This window comes from Echinops telfairi, unplaced genomic scaffold (genome assembly GCF_000313985.2).
Source record: "Echinops telfairi isolate 266 unplaced genomic scaffold, ASM31398v2 ScPeMD7_7400;HRSCAF=8409, whole genome shotgun sequence".
Classification (NCBI taxonomy): Eukaryota; Metazoa; Chordata; class Mammalia; order Afrosoricida; family Tenrecidae; genus Echinops; species Echinops telfairi.
In genome coordinates, this window is record NW_022111300.1 from 16758325 (window position 1) to 16767420 (window position 9096).

Here is a 9096-nt window from a genome sequence, read left to right on the forward strand (position 1 = left end):
CACCATGAGTCAGAAATGGCTTGTTGGCAGTGAGTTTGTTGGTTAATAAATCAATCCTTTTTAAAAGGTATCTAACATTGTATAAATAACAAGTAAATATTATATTACATGGATTTATAGAAGTTTAATTCAAACACATTTTCTGAGTTGCAGTTTTCACATTTGTTCTTTTGTGTCTACCTTTGGTAATTCACTCTGAGTCGGATTCAACTCGACCTCAGTGGGTGTTTTGGTTGGTAATTCTGGATAATTAAGTTGGTTGTTATAGAAGCTTTCAATTAGTGTGGAGGAATTGAAGCTTAGCGCAGCACTTGGGAATGTACAGGAGCTTCTGTGTGCCATACTCAAGAACTGAAAAGTGCTTTGATTCAGAAAAAAAAACAGAATAGCACTAGTAAAATTGTTATTTAGAAAGGAAATAAAGACATGATTTGAATGGACAAGATTAGACAAAAGTTTCAAGCAGAATTTTAGCAAGCGTCTATATATTTTGTTCTTCCTCTCTCTTCTATTTCTTATGCAATACACTCTTGTTCTGGAGTTTAGCTTGCAAATGAATGATCCAGCAAAAATTCTCACCATGGGCACTTTCTAGTTCTGCTCTTTATGGAACCAATTCCCGAGTTACTGGGCCAGATGGAAAAACAAAACAAACAAACAAAATTAAGAACATGGAATTCAAGTAAAGGAAAATGTTCAATTTAAGGAGGAGAGGGTAGATTTGAATATCAACATTAATTGATAATATATTTTTAAAAAGAAATAAAGTTGTGCTTTATCATCAAAGAGTCTTGAACATGGCTTTCTGTTTCTCAATGAACATGCGTATCTCACCATGTTCCCAAAAGGGCTCAGGTCCCTTACAGTCTAGCAGATTCTACATTCAGGGACAGCTTTAAAAAAATAAATTGAACAAAATCAACCTAAAATATATTTCAGGGAGAAAAAAGAATACTTTAATATCTGCTTCTAATTATAAAAATGACAGATAGGCCCCCCTGAGGAGAGCACTTCTAGTAGACAAATACGGATGGTTTTGCATAAAAGGAGAAGCCACAATTTGTCAGTAAGCACTTGTGGAGCTATTGAAAGAGCCATGAAACTGTCATTCTGCTTAAAAGGTACCATATAAAAGGAACTGGAATATGCATATATATTTCCAGATAAATATAAATGATATGACTGTAAAGTAAAATTTTGAAAATTTAAGTACAGAGGTTGATTTTATAAAAATTGATGTCCAATGGATCAAAGGCCTAAATTTCTTAGGAAAATGCTAAAAATTAATGTCACAGAATATATGTATACAAAATGGGTATGAAAACCCAGGAAGAGTGAAATTCATTCACACTGGCTATTCCTAATTTCTCCAATGGTACCGCCAATGGCCAACGCCGAGGACAGAAACAGTCTCCCAAGGACACGTCATCCGGAAACAGTCACGAGCCATACCCTGGAGTTCCATCTTCTCGAAGCTGCTACACTTAGACGCCTTCCCAAAAAACCCAGTGCCTGTTGCTAAAGAGTCTGCACTAAGTTGTTTACTAAGCTACAGTTTGACTTGAATGTGTCTCCAGGGAAGCAGTTTCTTCAAGTTCAAAAGGACATCCTCATTCCATGCACTCAGAAATCTAAATTCCAGAAGGATCAGAACAGTTCAAATAAGAATAAATTTAATATGTCAAAAATGGTTTTTCTCAGAGGGGGGGATTTTTTTTCTAATTTAGTTATTGAGTCTGTTACAATGTCAGATTCCCATCTGGGAATGAATTGGTCAGTGTTAGGGGCCATCGTTAGGGCTTCCCCCAGGAGATCAGTCACAGCACGGGTTTAAAGCTGGGTCTCAGGTGAAGTCAAGGCAAGTTAAAAATAGCTTTCTGAATGCAATTATCAGAACGTGTAGTAGTGTTTCAGGTTCCTTTGGATGAAAAGGAAGAAAACTGAAATCTAATATTTCTACAGGGAGGTAGCTAGGAGACCTTGAAGAACCATTCTGGTATCATTTGAAAGGGGACAAAGTAAATGTGCTATAGAAGGTTTTTGTTTTGGTTGCCTCTTATTTCATCATCCTAAACTGAACCCTGTTTTCCGGCTGGGCTTAAAGGAGAATAAGGGAAGTCAGAAACCTAAGGAACTGGAGTGAGCGCACAGAGACTAAGTGAGACTGCGAGCTCCTGGGGAGCAGAAGGGTGATTTCTTGAGTGACAAAATGAATGGTCTGGTCTGTAAGGTCCAACATGAAATACAGACCAAATGTATTAGACTTGGCCACCGTCGGCCATGGTGATCTTCTTGCCTGTCTTGCCATCCCTGGATGCAAAATGCTCCATGGATTCTCCCAGGTTCCTGCTCTCTTTCAGCTCGCCAAAAACCACACGCTGGCCCTCCAACCATGCAGTCTTAGCAGCGCAGGTGGACAACTGGGAACTGTCAGTCTAGGGGCCAGAATTTGCCAGGAACAGGATGCCAGGACCTGTATGCTTCTGGATGAAGTTCTCATCATCAATTTCCTCTTCATAGATGGACTTGTCACCGGTGCCATTATGGTGTGTAAAGTCACCCCCCTGGCACATACACTTTTGCTATCTTTGGAACTTTGTCTGCAGTCAGCTGAAAAAAAGATGCAGCGCAGGAGTTTGCTGTCTGCACCTGTGTGGAAATACCCAGTAGGGTGGACCATGGCTGCACGCAACAGGACCAGACAAGACGACAAAAGGCATCTGCAAAGTGGAAATTGTGTTGTGATTTGGCATAAGGAAAAACATGCAATCTATTGGTACTTTTGCAACCTGAGTTACAATCTGTGGAAACAGCAGGGGTTGGCAAACATGGTAACCACAGGAGAAAAATGAAATAAAGCAAGTCACAACTCTGAGATAATCACATTTAATAATACTTCTAAATAAGCAAGAGGGGCCAGTTACAAGAATTCCACTTTTTTTTTTGAAAAGAGGTTGAGGTAAGAGAGAGCTTAGCTAATGGTCCTTTAACAAAGAGAAATATAACAAATGTTCTGTCAGAGTCTAGAAATAACACCTGACTTAAGTTTACTCAAAAGTGCTGTATTGGGAAATGCAATTATAGTGGATGAAAAGCAGGAACAATCATGAACATAAAATATTCCAATAATCTAGATGGTTGATACATGGTCCAGCATATGAAGTAGTCTGGAGAAGCTATGCAGAACCATTGAAGTCCATGGTAGAAGGACAGAAGAAGGTGGAGCATTCCATCTCATGGAGCATGGATTACATTATCCTTTTTGTCTATTTACCTAACAGGAAAGCCAGCATCTCCAGGCATCGAGGCTTGGTAGGTAATATTGGAATTGGTTGGAGGCTCTCCTTGGAGGAGTTCTGGTGGCCTTGTCTCATCCCACTTCTAAGAAACTAAGTCAGTCCATGAGTGCTGGAGTCGAACCAAAGGAAGCAACACCTTGGTTTCATGAGTGTGGGGAGAACAAGCCCTTAAAGACCCAGAAACAAGGAAAATGGCTGAGGCAAGCAGAAGGAGGAAAACTTTGAGGCTGGACGCAGGTGAATTCTCAAACAGCAGAAGGATGCTTTTGTTATCTTCAAAGTCATTAATGGAGAAAAACATAAAATGAGAAATCAAACGTGTCTATTTTAGAGAAATATATCCATTCAGAAAGACATGTAAAATGTTGAGCAAAAAGGTTGATTAAAGAAGTCATTTATTATATAGTGAAAGGGAAATTAATCCTTCACCTTAGAAATAAAAGCAATGTGTAGTTCTAACGTCAAGATAGTCAAACCTCAATATGAATCCCATAAGGATCACCAAAGTGATGTAGAGAATGATGATCACGCAGATAGAAAGAGAGATGCTTTCCTTATGAATTACCAAAAAAATGTACATAACAGACTCTAATGAGAATAAAAATCAGACCAAATTCTGCAATAATTTGTACCTTTACTGATGACCAAAAAAGGATTGGAACAATCGCTGGCTACTGGACAAGAAAGGATCAAGGCATCTAATAATTGAGTGGATTTCCAGAGGTCCAAGTACTAGAATCCTCAAGTGAATGTAATGATCATAAGGAAAACTAATTCTCACACAAATGAAACAGACAACAATTAGAAGCTATTTAAAGCAAAACAAAACAAAAGAGCTCCTTTGTTGGGCATGTGGGTGTGTGTTAGGCTGCTGTCTGGAAAGTTGAAGGTTTGAGTCCCTCCAGAGTTTCCTCCAAACAAAGGTCTGACATTTTCTTCGAGTTAGGTGGGGGTGGGGGAGCAGTCTTCAAAAATCATGCCGAATTTGGTTCTGTCCTGACACACATCATGTTGCCATGAGTTGGTGTCAACTAATGAAAATTAGTAACTGGTTGAAATCCTGTCCATCGAACTCAAGGAACAAGCGGTGGCAGAATTTGCATAGACTGTGCTCCTGGCAAAGAATGCAGGGGGTGAAATCGAGCTGTATAAAGAGAGCTGAATGAATTTTAGTGGACAAATGGTCATTACTTCACTACTTGATTATAATCAAGTCAACAAATGTATTCAAACATAAAGTCTGATACCCATGCTATAATCCCCACTCCCTTAGCTGACAAAAGGAAAAATGTATTGGCAAAAAGAAATTGACTTTCAGTGGACTGGAATCAGATTGATCATTGCATACTGAAATTACGTATACTCCTAGAGCAGTGTGACTACCTGGTCCAGAAGCTGAACTTCAAAATGAACCCTTCTAAGACCAATGGATTGACTTTGAGCTTCTGTGCCATTTTTTTTTTACATTCATCAACTTTGAAAGGAAAATATATGCCCAAGAAAACCCACCTCACTAAACTCCATGAGAGAAACATGAGCCAGGGTTTCATAACCAGGTATTTAGAAAGAAGGCCTTTCATTAAGGATCCTAATTGCACAACACATTGATTTAGTCTTTATCAGTAGGGAAATGTTCATGGTCCTATAAATTAGTTTTAATACTTATCCAATTATTGGTCTTTTATAGCATTCTGTTGTAACATCTCTTCCTAATAAGCTTGAATGAAATATTTTTGTCTTTTAATTTTAACAAAATCATTTAAAGATAATTGTGGTCAAAATTAGAGCATAAAAATCCACCCTGGAATTTTAATGATGGACAATAAAATCTAATTCCCATCTAATATGTGGAATTTTATCATGGCATGAAATGACTGGGGATATATAAATGTAAACTATGTCATAAGATATAGCTTCAACCATGAGGTACCATGAAGCTCTCATTTCATCTTTAAGGAAACAAAATGTGTGACGTGAGCAAACTCACGATATGCTTCTGCTTGGCGTTAGCCCAAATGTTGTACTAATAAGATACCCTCTAGGCTGCAAATTCATGTAGAATGACTTATTTTAAGGACCTGTAAAATTATGTATGTATAAAAAATATTTTCAGTAACAGCATTATCAGTATTTAAAAGTCACAGATGAAGTTAAACAATGGAGTTGTGGGGTTTCCTCTTGGGAGTTTTACAGGTAATATATGTAGGACACTGAAAGACTTGTTATGGTCCTTCTAGTCCTTGTCTGTATAACTTCAATCCAAGGACAGGGTGAGGCCAAGCCAATGTGAGGTATTGTGATGACTTGCTAATGATATACTTTATAACGTCCTGAAAACAAAGTCTGTACTGTGAGCATTGTCTATGAGTTCTCTGTGGCCATCACAGCAAATTATCAAAGCAAGCAGAGAAGTAGAGATTACCAGGAGAAAGATAGATGGTGTCAGAATCCCTAAAGTGGTGGAAGGGTGTGACATGTCTGACATTCACCTCATCAACCTTCGGTTGATGCTAATGATGATTCTCCTCCCCACCACTATGAAGTTCGAGGTCAGAAGCCTCCTACAATTTACATTCACCATATGATACAGACCTTTGGGTGATGTAACTTGTTCTTCTAGCCTCAAGGTCAGTTGTTCAAACCCACTTGCTGCTTCGTAGGAAAAGGTGGGGTTTTCTGTTATAGTAAATATTTGCAGCCAAAAAAACTCACAGGAACAGGTATACCCTGTAGGGATTTTAGGATTGCTATGAATCACAATCAATTCAATGGCAGTCATATATATATATTTATATATATATATATGACTGCCATTGAATTACTACATATACTACTGCCATATACTACATATATATATGTAGTAGCTCATCTTTTCAATAAATCCTCTTGACTAAATACATTTACAACAATTCAGTTAAACACTCAGATTAAGAAGAAATGTGTTTTACTGGTACAGGTAGGAATTGAAAACACAGGGAATCCAGGGTGGATGATCCCTTCAGGACCAGTGGTGTGAGTGGCAGTACTGAGAGGGTGGAGGGAGAGTAGGTTGGAAAGGGGGAACCAATTACAAGGATCCACATAAAACCTCCTCCCTGGGGGACAGACACACAGAAAAGTGGGTGAAGGGAGATGTCAGACAGTGCAAGATATGACAAAATAATAATTATAAATTATCAAGGTTTCATGAGGGAGGGGGCAGAGGGGAGGGAGGGGGAAAAGGAGGAGCTGATGCCAGGGGCTTAGGTGGAGAGCAAATGTTTTGAGAATGATGATGGCAATGAATGTACAACTGTGCTTTACACAATTGATGTATGTATGGATTGTGATAAGAGTTCTATGAGCCCCTAATAAAACGATTTAAAAAAAAAAGAAAGAAAAAAAAAGAAATGTGTTTTATTTTTGTTTACCCTTATACTCTCAATTTCCTTACTTACCAATCTTTCTAAACACACTTAAAGTTGGACTCCAGTCACACACAACACACTCTGAGTTCCATAAGTATAACTACAGTTTTAATGTTGCTTAATTAAATTTAATCCTTTGAAGATAGTTATTTTCACATTGATCATTCAGCCATTTGTAATACTGGAGGGAATTCTTTCTTGAACCATTATTTCTCCCTGACTTCAACCACATTTGTTTGTTTGTTTGTTTGTTTTTTCCTATCATTCACACTGAACCTCCACCACCTGAAGTGATGAATAGCTGTGATGCTGGACGTGGGGCCACCGGGATTTCAAATATGAGCAGAGTCACCAATGATCAGATGTCCGCAGCCCTTCCAAAGTAATAAAAGACCATAAAGAAGGAATAGGCTGTCTAATTCCGAGGGATTCCTGAAAGCTTTGTGAAGAGCAGGGGATAGTTATCTGCTATAGTACCAGAAATGAGCCCATTGGAACAGATGGCTCTCAACATGTGGCTAACAGAGAACTGCTTCCTCCAAGGACAGCTGTGCTTCTCAGAGTGGAGGAAGTCATGCTTTGGGGACCTGCGTTTGTTGATGTGGGACATCTCAAAAGAAGACATAGCTGTAAACATTCATTAATAATCAGAACATGGAATGTACAAAATAGGAATGTAGGATAAAGATGTCATTAAAAATGAAGTGGAGAACATCAAGACTGGTGTCCTGGGCATTAGTCAGCTAGAATGTACTGATATTGGTCATTTTGAGTTGGAAAATCATATGGTTTACTAAACCAGAATTGCCAGGTTTGACAAATTCCAGAAGAATGGTGTTGTAATTCATAAAAAAAAATTCCAATTAAACTAGATGCTATAGCAATAATAAACATCTATGCACCAAATGAAAGACTCTCAAAAATAATCTAATTCTTATCAAATTGAGCAAACAAATGAACAAAGCTATAATAATAATAAGAGATTCAATATCAATAAAAACACAAAATGACTAAATAACACAATGAATTAACTTGAAATTTTAGATGTACATTCTTTTGTAGCACATAAAAATCATATTCCAGAATAGATTGCATATTAGGCCACAAAACAACATCAATGAATTTAACAACATCTATATATTACAATCCATTTTTTTCATAATACAGCACTGTACATTTAGAAATCAATAAGAAGAATATCAAACCTCTCCTACCCCAAATTTAAATGCACTGATTTTGAGCAATATTTTGCTTAAAAACTACTGGGTAACTAAAGAAATAAAGAAGGCAATTTAAAAATCTCTTGAAACAAATGAAAACTAAAACAAAGCATACTAAAACCTTTGAGACACAACAAAAGCAACACTCAGAAGGCAAATTATAGCAATAAGAGGACACTAAAAAAATGAAAGAAACAAAATGAACCATAACCCAACAGCTACTGTGATCAGGACAAGACCAGCAAAACAAGCCCTTAGCCATCTGAAGAAAACAAATACTAGAGATTAGAGTAGAAATAAATGAATCAGCAAATGGAGAAACATTACAAAAATCAGCAAGACAAAAAGTTGGTTCTTTGAAGAGATTAGCAAATTGACAAACCACTAGCAAAATTACCAAAGGAAAATAAGTTTCAAATATTACAAGTAAGTAAGGAAGTGCGTGATATCCCAACAGAACCCACATGAATAAAGATAATTACATAATATTATGAAGGACTATATTCCAACACATTGGGGAACTTGGAAAAATGGGAGGGGGTGGGACTAAAAGCATGTTACCTACCTAAATTAGCACAAATGAAGATAGAGAATCTTTTAGACTTGTAACAAGAAAAATAGGGCATGCCATTTAAAATGACCAACAACAAAATGTCCATAACCAGATGGCTTTTCGGGGGGAATTCTACCAAGCATTCAGAGAACTGACAAAAATTCTACAAAACTATTCCAGAGTATAGCAAAGAACAACAAACTATCAAATTCAATTTATGAAGGAAATATAACATTAATACCCAAAACAGGCAAAGACATTGCCAGAATATAAAATGATAGAACAATATCCATAATTATAATATATTCAAAATTTTTCAATAATATCCTTGTTAATGGAATTCAACAAAATACTAAAAAATATATTATGATCAAGTGGGATTTATCCTAGATATGTGAGAATAACTCAATATTAGAAATCAATTCATGTAATCCATCATAAATATAAAATATGTCAATTGATGTAGAAAAAGCATTTGACAAAATCCCACATTAATTTTTTGGTTAAAAACATTTAAGTACTCCCTCAAAGCAAGAATACTTTCTTCTATTAAATTGGCATTCTATGATGCTCACCTTCCCGACACAACTGCTGAAGACAAAGCAGGTGAATAAGCA

General features: G+C 37.0%; 1 pseudogene; it reads right to left on the reverse strand.

The window, feature by feature from the left end:
• Nucleotides 1-2258: 2258 nt before the first annotated feature.
• Nucleotides 2259-2573, reverse strand: LOC105978651 (annotated as a pseudogene).
• Nucleotides 2574-9096: the final 6523 nt, after the last annotated feature.